At 45.3% G+C, this 18,619-nt stretch overlaps 1 protein-coding gene across 5 annotated transcripts in view; it reads left to right on the top strand.

Annotated features, from left to right (window-relative positions):
• The window catches only part of BICRAL (BICRA like chromatin remodeling complex associated protein), a 43,934-nt gene that overhangs the window by 2,386 nt on the left and 22,929 nt on the right, over positions 1–18,619 (top strand). The window contains exon 1 of one of the 5 annotated variants that reach the window (XM_082757504.1): positions 2,772–3,272. The exons of 1 other annotated variant lie outside the window; for it this stretch is intronic. The gene's annotated coding sequence lies outside the window, so the exon portion shown is untranslated. 3 more of the 5 variants (XM_082757505.1, XM_082757501.1, XM_082757502.1) reach the window with 3 other exon arrangements.

The raw sequence follows: 18,619 nt of genomic DNA, 5'->3' as shown, positions 1-18,619 counted from the left end.
CTCTCCAGAATTTGTTCATGATTCATCACGGAACAGCCCTGTTGGCCTTTACACAACCTCCAGTCACATAAACCTGTCTTTCTCCTGGTATTGGTGTAAATCACTTGTTCTTAGTTACCTCCTCTTGCTACCTACACCCTAACCAATCACCCTTCTGGTCAAGTACTGGCTAGGTGGTCTTGTGTTTGATGTGGAGACTGATACTGTAGTCAAGCAACTATTGTGCGTTATGTTACGCAATTACGACACTCATTTTATGGGTAATGTTTTGTGCAAGGCCGCACCTCGAGTGCTGTGTTCAGTTTTGGGCCCCTCACTACGAGAAGGACATCAAGGCCCTGGAGCGTGTCCAGAGAAGGGCTACAGAGCTGGTGCAGGGCCTGGAGCACAAGGCCTGTGAGGAGCGGCTGAGGGAACTGGGGGTGTTTGGTCCTGAGAAGAGGGGGCTCAGGGCAGACCTCATTGCTCTCTACAAATGCCTGAAAGGAAGGTGTGGGGAGCTGGGGGTCGGCCTCCTCTTGCAGGTAACTAGTGATAGGACTAGAGGGAATGGCCTCCAGTTGTGCCAGGGGAGGTTGAGGTTGGAAATGAGAAGACATTTCTCCTCAGAAAGAGCAGTCAGGCACTGGGACGGGTTGCCCATGGAGGTGGTGGAGTCACCGTCCCTGGGGGTGTTCAAGGAGAGGTTGGATGTGGTGCTTGGGGACATGGTTTAGTGGGTGACATTGGTGGTAGGGGTTGATTGGACCAGATGATCTTGGAGATCTCTTCCAACCTTAATGATTCTAATACTGAAGAGATGTTTTCTATGATTAACTGAAGTATGTAATGCTTAGGAAAATTTTACTGGTGTGTCCTCTAAGTACTGGTGGTAATTATTCAAAATTTGGCAGTTCATATGGATATCAAAGAACTGAATTTTTCACATGGCATGTTGCATTTACATACGAAGTTGAATTCCTTGTCTTCCTTCCTGGCACTATCTGAGTGCCCTACTTTTCAAGTGCTTTGACCTCTACTTCTGTATTGCTTGTAGCTTCTAATGATGACCTATTTGTTACTGTGCCTTCAAGCTCAGAGTTATTTATGCTCATCTAAATTAGTAATTCTTAAAAGCAGTATGCAGTTGAAGTGTTGCATCTGCTGATCAGCTCACACGAGAAACATATTAAGGGATGGAGGGATAAAGAAGAATGGGAGGAAGGAGAATCATAAATAGAGCTGAAGTAGTCCACAATCTACACTTGGCACGAGGAAAGCAAGACTGCAGTGGAGTAAATGACATTCTTTTCCATCCGATATAGCTCAGAGAGGGTGCAGTGGGTCGAGGTTACAAAACAGCTATTCATGCAGGACTCTTAGGATGACTGTGGAATTCATTCATTTAATGCTTAGTCCTTAAATTCTTTCATATGAATCTTCTGCTTCGGGATTTGCTTTTGGGGTGGTAATGTAGGTTTGCACAAGAATAAGAATGTTTGCAACGTAGAGGTGGAGAAATGGGCTCTTGACCTAGGAGAAACCGGAGGGCAGAATGAATGGGGAGAGTTCTGTAGCGCCCTTATGTTCCTCCTCTCAGTAACTCAGCCTACTTCTCGCTTCTACACATTCTGTCATTTCAGGGCTACGTATCTCAGCTCACTCCAAATGTGATTTGGTGTCTTTGCACACCTATGAGAGCAGCAGTTGTCAAATTGCATGGTCACAGTTTGACAGCTGATGTCAAAATATATCCAAGTATTATGTTGTGTGACGGGTGCACATGGTGTTCCTGGTAGCTGTACTTAAGAATTACTACGCCAACGTCTGTCTTCCAGAGATTTCTCCTATTCCTTTTTGACACTGGTCTTTCTCCGTATTTCCCCCTACTCCTCCTGAAACTGCTACATGAAAATGAATGAGAGAATGAATGAATGTGATTGAGGAAGCTACAGAGAGACGGCAACCGAATGTGCATTGCATGCAATTTGGAGAATAGGGCTGGTTGAAAAGGACAGCTCTGGACAGGTGACCTTGGGGTGTAAGTTTTGACACATTGGGGTCTTCGGCACTAATGCAGTAAGGCAGTGAGAAGAGGGGGAGCTCCCAGGGCAACGATAGTTCAGATGCATCATGTGATCCTCTTAAAAAAAGCATGAGTAGCTCATCACAAAAGTACAACTTTACAAATGTGGCTTGGAAAATTCTGTTGTACACCAGCAAGTGAGTACAGTGCAGCTGAAGACCGAATTCAAACTTCTTAGTATTGAAGGTAACTTACTGAAGGTAATTTTGCTTTAAGGGTGTATTTCAGTGTGACGTAAGTCACGTCCAAGTCTTGATTTTGTTTTTTTTAAAGTAACTGTTTCTACCTAGTCAAATTTGTTTTTGAACAGATGTAGTAAATATAGAATTATATGCAAATTTGCTGCTGCAGAAAACACACAAAGCTTTAGTGGGTTCTGGTTTGACTTTGTCCACTCAGTGGCAATGTAAAGGGTTTTCAACCTTAAGCTCGCTGACTTTTGTAGATCCTGAGAAATGGTACAGCTTCAGGTGCCTCACTGCGGATACATCACTTCTTCCATTTTTGTACTGTCCCTGCCTAGCAAGGTTATTGTCAGTGCTGCTTTTGAACGTCATTTGGGGGAAATAAGTGTAAATTATGGTATCATCTTTTACAATTTACAGAGGCTTCCTTGTGTTTGTTACGATGAGGCAAAATCATTGTCCTCATTCTTCCTCTTCCGTGTTTGTATTGCCTGCTTCCTGTTTGTGGTTTCTGTAGGACTGGGAGGCTGATAGCATACCGATCAGTTATCTGCCTCGGAGTGGTGTCCCTCTGAAGCAGTTCCTTCCTGTTAACCAAATCAGAAGAACAACTGTGGTGTCTCCCCAGTTCAAAGGTTCTTACTGGCGCAAAATTCTCTGAAGTCAGCAAGGCTGAGCAGGCTTTCATTCACAGCAGAGTTTTACCCCTGGAAACGTGCTGAAGTTCAGGTCCCTGAAGTGTGGCCTTTTCGATTTTCTGACGCTAGTGTCAGCAGTAAGAGCAATTAGGACGCTGAGCTCTTTGACATGCGGCGTCCACATCCCTATCGCTGACCGTTCACACCCGCGCTGTCTTTATCAGAAGTGAAGTTTGTAACTGGCCACTCCGCTCCACAGTGCTGTGTGTGCGCTCAGTCTGTCCAGCCTGTGCGATGGCTCTGCTGGGCTCACGCTACGGCCTGGCCTTTCTGCTTATACAGCGGGCTGAAACAGCACCTACATAGTCTGCGGTGGGCGTGCAAGTAAGTGCAGGTGTGTCTTGGATTTCGCCTGTTTGGGACCAGGCTTGACCTTTGCTTCTCATATTATAATATGAATTGGCTGAATATAACCAGATTTTAATAATAATAATAAAAATGTAGGTGCTTTTTTGTTAACATAAAAAAATCTGTCTGTTTCTTAGAGGAGTTCCACCTAGTACAGTGCCCATCCGCATTTTCATGTCATTGTGTTTAAAAACCAAAAGGGTACTTTTTGAACTGTAAAGCTAATAAAAAAGAATGCTACTTTAAACCCTTTTCTCAAAGGAGTTTTAAGAGTTACTTTATTTTTAGGAAAAAAAAAGGCCGCTCTCTGTAAGACTTTGGGAATTACAAGTACCGGCAGGAAAACGGTCTTGAAAAAGATTCGTGTTTTAAAAGCATTAGCTTACATATCTCTTCATGCTAAGAGTCAGTTTCCAGTTTTTTTATTATTATTTTTTTAACATGTAAAGGTCAATAAATATGTAAAGGCTTGTAAGGTCATCTGAGTAAAGAATGTGTGATTATATTTTTAATGAATCCTGTGAATATCTTGTTGAATTAGCCTTGTACCACCAAAAAGCTTTGAACAGAATTATTCTATTAATGCTTTTAAGTGCGAGAAACTGTGTAAGCGGAGCAGCGAAGGGTCGGTGCTGTAAGCTTTGACTCGCACCAGCATTTTTACGTTACCTGAAACTTTTTAAAGCATTTAAGTTACCTGAAACTTTTTTACAGCACTTGGAGTTCGTGCCCTTTGTTTCAGCCACGGGAGATGAGAGAAACAGCCAAGAGATTTAAAGCACTGCCACTCGCAGGAGGGTCCCATCCTAGCTCTTTCAAGGTGACCCTGCGCTTTACCTCGGGGGGTCCCGCAGTGGTTTTACAACCTCGACGTGGCGGCGAGCGGGCGAAACAAACTTTTATTTCCAGTTCGTCAGCTCTCGGTTACCCCCCAGCCCCCCAGCCTCTCCCTCACCCCCAGCACCTGAGCTCTGCCGTACGGCTCTCTGGAGGCTGGGGGGGGGCTGCTGACAACCGCCCCGACCCCGCAGCTGTCCCGGGGCCTGCGCTAGGGCAGGCCGGGCGGCGCGGCAGCGGGCAGTCAGCATGCCCGCCCGGCGGCTGCGTGTGGCGCCGCGCTCGCTGCGGCATTGTCTGGCGGCGGAGCGGCGGGCCGGGGCTCCGGCGGCGCGGAGCCGTGCCGGGTGCCGCGCCGGGGGCCGCGCCGTGCGGTGCCGCGCCGTGCTGTGCCGTGCCGTGCTGTGCCGCGCCGTGCTGTGCTGTGCTGTGCCGCGCCGCTCCGCTCTCTTTCTCTTTCCCCCTCTGTCGCTCTCTCTCGCTCGCTCTCCCCCCTCCCTCCCTCGCTCTCTCGCTCTCCCTCTCTCTCTCCTACACTGCCAGCCCCTGATGTGATGGCGAAGAAACCCCGTTGACAAGGCACTGCTTTTTCATGACGGTGAGTTTCCCTTTGAGTGTATTATAATTTTGTGATAAAAATTTCAAGGAAAAAAAAAACACACAACCTCCTTCCTCCCTTCCTTCGGGGAGGGAAAAGAGAGGGGGGAAATCTATCTCCAGACAGACAGAAAAGAAAGAGGAGCAAATTAACAGCCAGGAGTTGCCAAAACCAGGATATTAGGTTTCAGCCCAGAGAGCTATTGGCTCTGGGGCTATGTATATAAATATATATCTAGAGAGAGAGCGAGCGAGAGGGGAGACGAGGAGGAAGAAGAGGGATATTTTGTGGGTGGCTGTTGTTTGGGCAGATGTGGATTCACATGGAAATGAACTATATATTTTTTTGCAGCGAGGCTGGCGGTGGTGGCTGCTGAGGGCACTTAAAAAAAAAAAAAAAAAGTTGTTTCTTAAAATAAAGGCGGGGGGGGGAGGTTGAAGGGAGAGATAAGGTTTCAGGTCCAGGCTGATAGCTGCAGAGAGGGGAGAGGTTTGGGGTGGGTTTTTTTTTCTTGCTGATGCCATGCAAATTCAGGAGAGGAGGGAAGAAAAATCTCTTTTAATGACTCATTGATTGAGCCGGTTTAAAATTAGTTGTTGTTGTTGTCTTTTTTTTTTTTTTATTTTCCGCCCCCTTGATGGCCATCAAGAGAGGGATGGAAAGAGGAGAGGAGGGAGAGTGTGTGTGTGTGTGTGTGTATGTGTGAGTGTGAGAGAGAGAGTGAGCGGGAGAGAGGGGGATAGAGAGAGTGTGTGAGGGAGAAAGAAAAATAATCTTTTCAAATCTCCTCCCTCTTTTTTTTCCCCCCTCGTTTCTTTGCTTTTCTCTAAAGCTCTGTGGTCTGTGAAACACTCTTTCTTCCTCCTCCTCGGGAAAATGGAGACACTTCGTCTCTCTCCTGGCTGTGGAGCTGGGAAGGATTTTTCTTTCCTTTTTTTCTTTTTCAGTCCTGGCTCGATTTTTTCCTTTCCCCCGTCCACTCGCCACCACCCTAATCCTGTCATTTCTTTGAGCCTGTGTCTCAGATTTGTGCCTTCTGGGGATTTATTTTTCACTCGTTTCCTCGTTTTCGGTGCCGCCACTAGATTTGATTTGATTTGTTTGGTTCTTTATTTGCAATTTCCTCTGAATTGCTCTGTGCCTCCCGCTTTTAAACCCGGAATGGAGACGGCTCTCCTTTTTGTGTGTGCGCGAAAGTCTTGGGCGGTAGGTCTGGGCTAAGGCGCTTGCTCCTCCGCTTCGGGATCGAGTCTGCCGCGGTGTCTTTATTAGTGCTATTTTTTATTTTTTTTTATTTTTTTTTTTTTTCCAGAAAGAGAGTATTTAACTGTAATGTGGCTATTTAAACGTAACAATAAACCACCTCTTTCTGGAGTAACCCGTTTGGTTTTCCTTTTGAGTAGATGCGAATCTGTTTATTTGTGCTGGCTGCGTTTGTCTTCTGCAGGAGAACAAGCGTTTTATAAGTAGTTTCTTGCTTGTGGATAAAACCAATGGCTGGTGGGTTGTGGAGGGGATTTTCTGCAGTCCTCGGAGCTCCCTTTTGCTGCGTTATGGGAAGTGTTACTGAGTACCCGGGTTTAATTTGCTTTTCCTACCCACTGTAAAATTCACTTACGGATCATGGCGATCTGCTAACGTGAAAAACCGGGCAAAAAGCGTACGACGCTCAGAAGACGCGTTAAAATGTACTTGGAGTTGCTATTAAATAACCAGCGGGGGAAGGAAAGAGACGCCGAGGCCTTTCCTTTCCTTTCCCTTCCCCTGCTTCTCCGCCGCCAGCCGCTTGCTCTCGTCTCCTCGGGGCTCAGTGGGGCTGAAGGGAGGCCGGCTCGGGGCAGAGGGCGGCCGGCAGCCGCTGCGGCCGTGCCCGGGCTCGGCTGGCAGCCGGTGCCGAGCGGCTGCCGGTGCGTGTGGGAGTGGGAGCGAGCCGGGAAGATGGCGCTGTCTGGCTGCCTGCCAGCGTTTGTTGCGCAGTTTCGCCGTGACTCTCCTCCCCCACGGGCGCCATTTTAAGGCCCTCGCCGCTGGTCGCTGCGCCGTGGAGGGGCGTTGCCGGCGCGCCTCTCCCGGGCCGTTTCTCTCTGTCTCTGGCAGGGAAAGCCTCTCCCCCAGATCCCACAGCTGCTTTTTTTTTTTTTTTTTTTTTTCCTTACGATACTGATGTACGGGGTTTGGTGAGGGATTCTAGGCTGTGCGCGTCGAGGCGGGCACAAAGGAGGATTCCTGTGAGCAGAGGTCTGCTGGGGACGGGCCCTGCAATCCTCTCCCGCAGCTCTGCTCGCATCCTGCCCTCCTCCAGCCGCCCTGCCTCGCCTGTCAGGGGCCTCTGCTGCAAGCAGCACTCTAGTTTGGTCTGCTGGTGTAACATCCACGTTTCTTGAGGTGCATTCAGGGTTTATAAAGGGAAAAAAAGGTCAAACCTTTTCAAAGTGCAACCCTTCTGATGATCTGATGCCCAACATTGTGCGATACCGTTAAAGAAACCTATCTCTATAAAATGCTCTAACATACTGCGTGCAGCAAAGTAATCATCATAAAAGAGCTTGTAACACCTTCAAAAATGTCTGCAAAAAATCAAGGGCAAGTAACTTTGTAGTGATTGGACAACTCTTACTTTATTTTACTTATCTATTTATTTTTAATTTTTGGCTAGGGCTGATAACTTGCCATCCAAAATTTTTATTGCTCCTTTTTTTTTGCTCCCCCAGAAATTACATTTTTTTTTTTTCCAAACAATTTGAACATGGCAGCACCATTTTACTAGGCTTCTCAGGGAGACTGTAGCAAATAGCCTTCTATTTTTTGATCAAAACATTTTTATTTTTTATTTTTTTAACACATTTCTGTACAATCTGATCAATGGTTGTGGTGCTTAACAGCAACATCACTGCTCAGGAACAGCAAGGATGCTGCCAGACCAGCTCATGCTGAGCCCACTAAGGAGTGTGGAATGCTTGTTTAATTCTTACTTTTATGCTTTTTGACACATTATAGAAGGGCTTCCCCATGCCTCTTGCTCATTTCTGAAGGAAGTGGGAGGTTTATTTTTTTAAATTTTTTTATTTTTTTTTTCCTTTGGGATTCAATCCTCCACCTGTTGGTGTTGAAGGGTTTTCATTTGTGTTTCTAGTGAAATACACATTTTACTGCTTGAAATACCCTGAAAAAGTTGCCTACAGACAAACTCTTTTCTAAAGTCATGAGAACAACCTTGTTAGTGTCTTAGTGTTTTTTTTTTTTTTTTTTTTTTTTCCCTCTTAATGATACACCTGCCAAAAACCCTTAACCAGTAATTTGGTTAAAAATCTATGTGTGGAGTGTAGTATTTGCTTACATATTTCAGAAATATTTTATACATGATGTTTACCTTGAAGCAATTATTTTGTGTTTTTGTGAACAGTAGTCTTGGGAGTAAGATAGGAGTGATTTTTTTTTTTTAATGGTGGTATATTTTTATACAATAAAATTCCTGTAATATGCACTAATGACTTGCTGATTGTGTGGAATTTTCATTAATGTGTGACAGTAACGAGGAAATGACAAAAATGTGATTAAAAATGACTAGCATGCATTCTCCCAGTATATAATACTTGCCAAATAACCAGGTATGCGCTCTGTTCTGACATGCTTCCATTAAAGTGAAAAGTATTCTTCATCTTGAGTTGCGATCTTTGGAAGGTAGAATTTAGATATATACAAAAATAATAGACCTCATATATTTATTCGGTCGGGTCTAACCTTTAAAATCTTTTTTGTGTTGTTGGCTTGTCTTTATTTTGTGTTGTTTCAGATAGCACCTTGCATTTCTCTTAGCTTGCTTGTGTTGATTGAGGAATGGAGAAGCTCACCATGTTGATGCCCTGGCCCAGTTGTGCTTTTTTGCTGCACCTTGGCTTCACTAGTGTTATACTGTTACATATTAAACGTATTCTGACTGTGTCCTTACTGTGAGGGCTTGTGTGGTATGTTACTCCTGTATTCTTGAGTTACAAATACTCAGCATGTCTGTGGCCTTAGGTGAGGTCAGGGCTATGTAGTAGTGCACTTGACAGGTATGGTTCTGCTGTATCTTAATAGTTATGTCACCCGTACAGAAATGCATTTTTCCTGCCTCCGCTGCCAGCATCTTCTTTTCTGGAGAGTTTATTTATTTAGTTTAACTGTACTCAGAAAAAAAAATAAACACCAAAGCCAAAACAGTTGTACTAGTGTATTTCCTCAAAAAGGAGAGTACAAGAAAGTTGCCAGCATATGCAGAGAAAATATCAGGAAGGCCAAAACCCAGCATGAGCTCAACCTGGCCACTGTGGTTAAGGATAACAAAAAATGTTTTTACAAATATATCAACGGTAAGAGCAGGGCCAAGGAGAAACTCCATCCTTTACTGGATGCAGAGGGGAACGTGACTACTGAGGATAAGGAAATGTCTGAGGTTCTTAATGCCTTCTTTGCATGTCTTTACTAGCCATCCAGACCACTTATCCTCGGGGTACTCAGCCTCCTGACCTGGAAGGCTGGGATGAGGAGCAGAAGAAACCCCTCACAATTCAGGTGGAAACAGTTAGAGACCTGCTGCTCCACCTGGACTGCCACTAGTCCTTGGGGCCAGATGGGATCCACCCAAGGGTGTTGGGGGAGCTGGTGGGTGTGATTGCTGGGCTGCTTTCCATCATCTATCAGTGGTCATGGTCATCCGGAGAGGTCCCAGATGACTGGAGACTTGCTGATGTGATGCCCATCTATAAGAAGGGCCGTAAGGAGGACCTGGGGAACTACAGGGCTGTCAGCCTGACCTCGGTGCCAGGAAAGGTGGTTGAACAGCTCATCTTGAGTGCAGTCATACAGCATATGTGGGACCACCAGGGGATCAGGCCCAGCCAGCATGGCTTCATGGAAGGCAAGTCCTGCCTGACCAACCTCATCTCCTATGACCGGGTGACCCGCCTGGTGGGCGAGGGAAGGGCCGTTGACATAGTCTGCCCAGACTTCAGCAAGGCCTTTGGCACGGTCTCCCCCAGTGTTCTCCTGGAGAAGCTGGCAGCCCATGGCTTGGGCAGGCACACTCTGTGCTGGGGTAGAAACTGGCTGGATGGCCGGGCCCAGAGAGTGGTGGTGAATGGAGAGAAATCTAGTTAGTGACCGGTCACCAGTGGTGTTCCCCAGGGGTCGGTGTTGGGGTCCATCCTCTTTAATGTCTTCACTGATGACTTGGATGAGGGAATTGAGTGCAGCCTCAGTAAGTTTGCAATGACACCAAGCTGGGGGGAAGCGTCGATGTGCCGGAGGGTAGGGAGGCCCTGCAGAGGGACCTGGACAGGATGGGTCGATGGGCAGAGGCCAGTGGGATGAGGTCCAACATGGCTAAGTGTGGGTCCTGCACTTTGGCCACAACAACCCCATGCAGCGCTGCAGGCTTGGGGCAGAGTGGCTGGAAAGATGTGCAGAGGAAAAGGGTCTGGAGGTGCTGGTTGATGCTCACCTGAACGTGAGCCAGCAGCGTGCCCAGGTCAGTGGCCAAGAAGGCCAACGGCATCCTGGTGGTGTCAGGGATGGTGCAGCCAGCAGGACCAGGGAGGTGATCGTCCCCCTGTGCTCTGCTCTGGTGAGGCCACACCTCGAGTGCTGTGTTCAGCTTTGGGCCCCTCACTACAAGAAGGGCATTGAGGCCCTGGAGCGTGTCCAGAGAAGGGCGACGAAGCTGGTGCAGGGCCTGGAGCACAAGGCCTGTGAGGAGCAGCTGGGGGAACTGGGGTGTTCAGTCTGGGGAAGAGGAGGCTCAAAGCAGACCTCATTGCTCTCTGCAACTGCCTGAAGGGAAGCTGTGGGGAGCTGGGGTTTGGCTTCTTCTCACAGGTAACTAGTGATAGGACTAGAGGGAATGGCCTCCAGTTGTGCCAGGGGAGGTTGAGGTTGGAAATGAGGAGACATTTCTCCTCAGAAAGAGCAGTCAGGCACTGGGATGAGTTGCCCAGGGAGGTGGTGGAGTCACCGTCCCTGGGGGTGTTCAAGGAGAGGTTGGACGTGGTGCTTGGGGACATGGTTTAGTGGGTGACAGTGGTGGTAGGGGGATGGTTGGACCAGATGATCTTGGAGGGCTTTTCCAACCCTAATGATTCTAATATTGAAAAGATGCTTTCTGTACATGTGAAGCATACTTAATCCAGAGTTGAAGATCTTGGCAGGTGTCTCCATGGTGGTATGCTGCTTGGATGTTACACCCTAGATGTATTTTCAGAGTTTTGCTGGTATACTTCCACATTGATTCCAGGAAGAAAGTTGTGTCTGCATAACCGCGGTTATGTTTTACAATGGGGCTGTAGTGGTCAGTGATTGTGCCTTTCATGCTGTGGTACGCTTACGATAAGCCTAATGGTTGGTACTTTTTAATGTAGGTGTAGCAGTGGGAGTGTGAAAGAGTGGCATCCCTGTCTGAGTAACACGTCTGGTCCAGGTATAACAGCCTTTCTGATGATGTTGTTCATTCTGTTCAGAGACTTGGGATAATTTATTCTAGTCGTTCTGCGGCAATAAGCTGCATCTGCGGTTGGAAGGTTTTTATACGGTGACATAATCTGTCCAGCACAGGCATGGGAATTGTCTGCAAAAAAACAAACATTTTGTTTTCTTGCAATAGAGGAAAACCAGCAAAATTCACTGTTGGAGCTACAAAGCTGGGATCAACAGCATTGGCAGAGCCCTCATATCAATGTAAATGCGTGAACACTGAGACTTTAGCTGATAATTTTTTTCAAGAAGATCACGTAATTAAATGTACAGGCGGATCTCTATTTTCTAATGTTCACTTTCATTGTGGAAAAGCCATCTGCTGTGTCTGTAATTTGTTTGTTTTAATGGAGAGTTGCTGAACTTTTGGACAAAATAAAAAAGTATCAACTAGCACAAATGGACTGGCAGTTTGGTTCCTTTAACTCCTTTACTTGCAGTAGTTCTAAAATGCTCCAGCCATTTCTGATGTTACTTTGAGTAAGGAAGTGTTTACCAAAAGGGAAAGAAGGAATGGGCAAATCTGTCAAAACTTAATACAACCACATTTCTTTTATTGGAGGTATGAAGGAGGGGTGGAGGCAGGAGTTTGTTAATGAACTCCCAGTGAATGAACCTCACTGCAGGAGATGGATCCTTTTTGTGAGGGCTGATCGTGTGCCCTGGCTCTGGTGGAACTCACGGTGATTTTACTGTGAGCTTGTTCTTGGTGGGGATTTTCAGGATCTGGCATTGAAGCTTGAATTTATTGAGATGTTGACTACAGAAGAAAATCTTCAGCCCACTGACGTGGGCTGCAAAATCTCCATTAGCTTCAAGAGGGACAAGATTTGCAGCGTGACCAGTGTGATTTGGGGGCAGTGTCATGGACTGTGCTGCTGAATTTGTTACACATCTGTCAGTTTATCAGATTTGAGATCCAGTTGATTTCCCAAACATAGTAACTGAGAGGCATAGCGATCTCCAGTCAGCTTCAATTAGGGGCAGTAGTATGCCTCCTCCTCTTCCTCTCGTGGGATGATGCCAGGGCGTTCCCAAACGGTTTACAAATGTTGAAAGAACTCTTGGTGCTGGAGCAGCTCAGAAGATGGAGCCCCAAGTAGGGAACAGCACGGCAACGAGGATAGTTCCCGCTGGGCTGAGTGGAGCGTGCAACCTTGTGGGTCCCGTGGGGCCAGCAAGCAGCCTGACCTCCAGACTATGAGTTACTCAGGATTTTCTCCGTGTCGTTTTGAGAATCTGGTGTCAGGTGAGAGCCTTGTCAAGAGTGTGGTGTTGCCAGGAAAAGCTCAGGGTGCCCTAGGAAAAATTTGGATCAAATAAATAAGAAATTCAGTTCTGAACATGTAATGTGTGTCTGAGGGAAACCAGATTTTGGCCAGCTGCACTGGGGGTTCACGGATATAGCCAGAGTGCTTGACTGTGGCTGGATTAATTTTCCCTATCATACACACTGCTAGCAGCTGAAGTGAACATTCCCATTTTTTCTTCATACATTTAAATATCACTTGTTCTTGGAAGCTTGAATACCTTAAGGTGTTTGCCAAACTCAAATCAAGAATAATTTTTTGTGGTATGATAATGGGAAATCAAATTTACAGGATGAATGAACAGCCTATTGTGCACACTGCTGTGCTTTAGTGTGTGTGTTTTTTTGCCCTTCTGTATGCAGAGCTGGCATTTAACACTTGTATAAAACCCTGCCCGTCCTTTCAGCTGCTCATCTCCTGCCAGGTCCCAGAAACCGTGGGGATGCATGCTGTTGTGTAGGTCACGGAGTTCAGAAGAGGTGGTAGCACTTACGTGTTTCCTAAGTGCTGCTATTTATCTGAGTCCTGAGTGCTTTTTTTTTTTTTTAAAAAAAAAAAAAAAAGCGCCTGTTTTGGAATAGTTCATCACAGGGAGGTAGTACATTGTTCTTCTGAATATTTAAAATTACAATTTTCCTCCCATAGTGTCACATACAGAAAGCTTTTGAGAATAGCAGTGCTTTAAACTCTGGCCTCCGCAACTGATTTCAAGCATTGTGTCTTCATCTGGAAAGTACTACCGCAGTTCATAACACTGGAATGAAACCATGTTTTCATGTCTTGAGAAAGTCCACACTTGCAAATTGCATTCTGGTACTAGTTTAGGATCCCAAATTTTTTCCTTTGTTGGTTTTTCTTTAGAGTACAGTTACTGGTAGATTTTGCAAATACATAATAGTTGCTTTTTGTTGATTACTTTGGAAGGGAGAGTATTCATAAGAAATATGTATGTTATAGGATATAAGCACTGTGTGGTTTATAAGAAAGTTGCTGAGCCCTTTTGCTTTGTAAAATACATTTTAGAAATTTATTTTGCTTTCTTGTTCCTGTTGCCCTGAAATGACAACTTTCTGATCGTTGTCTTTTTGCCTGAGTAAAATTTGAGGGATTTGTATTTGCAATCAAGATTTTCAGCAGTTGCCTGTTTTTTGTTGAGTAAGGCGTCATTATTCTGGTGCACTAACTTTTTACACTGAGAGAGGGGAAGTGAAAATAGCTCTTCGTAATTGTTTTTTGTATTCTGTTTGGGTAAAAATCAGCTTCTTGAAAGGGCCGGATGTGGCGAGCAGCCCTTAAGCTGATCTTCAAACGTGCTTGGTTAGTTAAGAGACTGAAATCGCCCAGTTTGCAAGGTACTAGTTTGTTCCAAATAGCGTGGACTTGAGATTTAAGAACAAAATACATGTTAAGAAGGGTTTGATTTTATACCCTCAAAATATTGGCACTGCTGCTGGGAGGTGTGATGGAAATCTGTGTGAGGGAAGGACTTCAGACCTGGGCATTTTGCCTCTGCAGTCGATGCAGCATCAGTCATAACGCTGCCGTGGTCTCTTTCATGTGATTAACAAGGGGAGGATGCTTGTGTTTGGTAGAGTTACCTCGTATCTCTATTCAAAAAGAAGATAAGGGATACAAGTGTCGTAAATTTGATGTTGAAATTCAGTTCACTACAGTGCTGTTCTCTACAGTGGATATTACCATAAGTTTGATTTCTTCTTTTATTTTCGTTATTCTGATGATGATTACTCTTATGGTGACAATTTATTTCTCCAGCTATTTATAGTGAAATTATTCATGTTGGGGCTGTAGATTGTAATTCTGGGAAGTGGTGTAGAACAACACAACAGTACAGACAACTTCATGGCTCAGTTATATTATAATTATTATAAATAATAATGGAGATTGCTTTAGAGTTTCTCTGACTGGTGGTGTACAAAGTCTTAGGGGACCTGTGAGGATTAGACCATCTCCTAACTTGGACCATGGTTGCTGTAGGCACCAAGTACATTACTTTACGCTGTCTGAATTCTCTCTCACTATAAAGCTGTAGCTACAGCAGTCATTGCCTTGTTTTAAAACGCTGATTTCCAAATGCCAGCGTTGACTCTCAAATTCATGGGCCAGTGTGCTGCCAGCCAGGAACCGATACCATGGAGTTGCAAGCAAGTTGTGAGTTTGTTGATTTCTTTTTACAGTGGTTTTACAGATAAATAAATTTACTTGTGGCTTACCAAGTTTTGATGTTGATCATATCACACTTCAGAGAATTACTGCTCTAAATGATGCCTTTCTGTAGTAACCACTCTTCTAGGATTTTTACAAACCACGAAGATGGTATTTTACGGCTTTGTGTGTGAAATTATGCATGAAGTTGGTAACGAAGTTACAAATGACTTCGAGAAAGGAAAATCTTTGTGACAGGCGTTAAGATAATTGGAGTGAATTTAAAGCCAAGTAGTTACAGTGGTTTTGCCTTAATGTCTAGTATAATAGTGAAATGTATTGAAATGTCAGCAACTGGCATCAGGGTTTTGGGGAAGAGGTTCTTTTGGCTCGCTGCCCAGGATCGTACCTGGCATTTCTCTACACTCTGTAGGGCTGTGGAAGGTTTAGAAATGTAGGGAGAGTAGAAATGGTTATCTGTGTCTCGTGACCAACTAAAGATGATGGGCCTTGTGAAAAATTAAGTGTTTAAACTTTCTTGGGATTCATATTTTGCATCATTCTGCCTCCCCCAAACACTTCTGCCATTGCTTCTGTGTTAAGAATAGCGTACAGTCTATGAAATGCCTATGAGTAGTTTAGTTTGGCTGTTTCTGGACAAACCATTTGTAATGACTGTGCAGGCTATAAAAAATGTGTGTGTTGTAGGGTACTTTGGGTTGTGTAGCACGGTGATGAAGAACTGGGGCTGGTAAGGACCATGGGCAGGTTCTCCGGCCCTGTCCCCTGCTGTAAGCAGCGCTCGCTGCAAGGCTAGGCCGGGTTGGTCAGGCCCACGTGAGTTTTGGAAATAACCAAGGACTGTAATTCCACGGCTGTGGTGCTTGAGCCTTCTCGTTTGTGAATTTCTTTTTCCTTACATGCAGTTGGAAGTCCCACAGGTCTTGCTGCATTGCCCTGGGCAGAAGAGGCTGCCTCGGCTGCTCTTAGCGCCCCTCAGCCAGTGGCAGGCCGCATGCAGCCTCCGGCCGGCCAGGCTGAGGAAACCCTCTTCCCTCACAAGGACTTCCCTGGTGTTGTGCTCCAGGTCCCTTGTATTGTGTTGGTGCTCTGCTGGACTCTTGGGTTGGCATTTACCTGAAAGCCGGGGGTTGAAACTGGACACAGTATTTCAGGTGGGACCTCACAAGTGCTCTGGTAGCCCTGTGACAAGCCAGAACCCAATCGGGAAGCTAATCTAAGCTGAAATGGATCGATGTACTTTGTCAGACCAATTTTCTGTTCCCAGTGACTCTTGGATGCCTGGAGTTGACTTGGGGAAAGTGAACAGGAGGGGTGTGGGGCTGCTTCTTGGTCTGTCCTGCGGTTTAGATTAGAGGGCTGGAAGGAAGGGGGAGGCTTTCAGGCCATGTAGTAGCAGCCCCTCAGAGGACTGACCCATGTAGCTGGTAGTTCACTGTCAGCTTTATTACTTTCGCGTATTTTATGATCTGTTCAGGGGCGTGCGATAAGGAAAAGTTTGGTTATTTTCTAGAAATAAGTCAGGATGTTGTTACAAGCAGGCAGCGTGTTTCCCCCTGGTGCCGGTGACCCAAGTGGAAGCGTGCGCTCTGTTCTCCTTCCTCCAGTACCAGGGGCATGAAACGAAATAGCAGAGGCCTGGTGAATAACAAGTTACAGGGGATATCTGTGTTGGGTTGTGACTGCTAATTAGCAAGGATTGCTATCGGTATATTAGCTGGATGCACCAGCAGGGCTGAGTTTGCCCTAGTTACGATGAAGTGAACTTTGCATTTAAATTAAAAAAAAGACACTGTTGAACTGCGTTGATGATAATTAGGTACCTGTTAGGACACAGTGTAAGAGCTGGCTGCAGGACTGTGTGAATGCCCCAGTGGCTGTCTTGCCCCAGCTGTCTCTGGCAGGGGCTGTTGTGGGGGCCCTGTGGGCGGCTGACCCAAATCCAGGAGCGAGTCCATCTTGAAGAGCCTGTTCTGGTGGTCTCCACATGCTTTTGATGACACACCTCATCAGTAATACATTTTTGAGCCCCTAATATGTGTATTTATTAATGAATTAGATATGGGTACTACTGAAGTTTTAATATTTTCTTCAGGTGCCCCAGCAGACTGTCGTGTGCACACTCTGCTCGGCAGACCGCTGGTGCAGGCTGTGTAGCTCTCATCCTTCAGTTCCTGCTCACTGTGTCGAGCTGCATTGTCACGCCGTCTTGGTATAATATGGTTTATACCCATGCCATACATCAGTCATTAATTTGGGCCACTATGTGTTAACAAATACCACCAAGGACAAAATCGAACCTGTATGTAAAAAGATAAAGGGCAGTTAGCAAGAAAAACGACTTTTTTTTTATTATTTTATTTTTTTATTTTTGCTACCACTTGTGCTGTAGAAAACATTAGGAGAATGTCATGGGGTAGGCCTATGTTTATTAACACACTTTGAAATGATTATCTGTGTCAAGGTCTCGTGTTGCTCAGCCTGCCCTCTTTTAGAAAAAGACTGAACGAGGAGCTGCTTTTGGGCGTTGAAGGACTTGGTTTGATTGTGCACCTTTTCTGGTGGTGTCCCGAGGTTAGGAGAACACAAATTGTCATTGAACACGAGCATCAGTCAGAAAGATTCAAAGCTGCAGTTCCGTGGTGAAGTAGATCCTGGGAATACATAGCAAAGAGAGAACAGAGTTGAATCCTAATAGGTAGTGAGTGGATGTGGCTTGGCTGTGAACTCGCTTGCTGTTTGGCAGACCGCGTACCTGTGAGTGTGGTGTTCAGACTGCATGGTTGTCCTGTGGCGTTCACAGAAGCTCTGCCACTCGGCATCACGTTGGTGCGGTGTTACACCACTGTCCCTGGGGGGATATTGAGGTGGCAGTGATGTGATTTCTGCTTGGTTTGCAGTTCTCAAGGTGTTGGGAGGATGCAGCCCTTCCGACTGTGATTGCTCAGAGAGACTTGAACGTAGCAAGAGCTAAGTATGATAGGTGTGACCTTGGCTCTGTGGTATTACATTCATCAGCTCTATCAAAGCTTGGCAGTTGTTATCAACAGCTCTTTGGTAAACCTTTTTTTTTTTTTTTAATTTTAAAAAAGGTAACAAATTTGTCATTTGTGTATAGAATTCTGCTAGTGATGGCAAGAATTTCGTTAAAAATTGCCAGAAGGATGTGCTTCTGGAGAGGCTGGTAGCAATTCTTGGTGTTTACCAAAATGTAGCTGTTTTCATCATTTTTTATTGTCTGTTGTAACACTCTGTTGGGTAGATTTTTCTTGTATGAGTTGTGGAATGAGAAAAACATCAACAGATTATTTTTTTCTAATTAAGCTAACTAAATGCTTAGCTTAAGGGCCGAATAGTGAAAAGGATGTATTACCATTAAGATTTTATCTCCTTGGCATTTTCATGCATTTTTTTTTTTCTCCTCTAGTTGTTACAAATGCAAGTGTTTAAGAGTTTGGTGAACTTAGCAAATTCATTTAATTTGTGTTGGTAGTTTTATTTCTTGATTTCAAGTAACAGTGTCAGCGTTGCTATAGTGACATGGGATGGGATTTTCAGAAATAGGCTTGCAGTGTGGAAAAAAGATCCTGTTGACTTTCAATAGATTTTTTTTCCCCCAGTTAGCCAGGAACCTTTGAAACCTGTTTTGGGGAGCTGTATATGCTATATAAGCAAACGATAGCTTTCTGCAAATACCACTACCAGTGCAATTAAAGCAGAATGCTAATCACTTACTGATTTGCTCTTGCTAATGCACACTTACATTGAAATTCACGGGGGCATCATCGAATGTCCTGTAGTCGTTCCCTCAGCGCTCAGTTGGTGGTACGAGCAGCGAGCAGGTTTGCTACTGAAACGGGAGAGAAGGTATTTTCCTTAAAATGCAG

This window comes from Aythya marila (assembly GCF_965140915.1).
Source record: "Aythya marila genome assembly, chromosome: 3".
Classification (NCBI taxonomy): domain Eukaryota; kingdom Metazoa; phylum Chordata; class Aves; order Anseriformes; family Anatidae; genus Aythya; species Aythya marila.
Note: the sequence above shows the minus strand (reverse complement) of the source record. Positions and strands in the feature narration are given on the sequence as shown.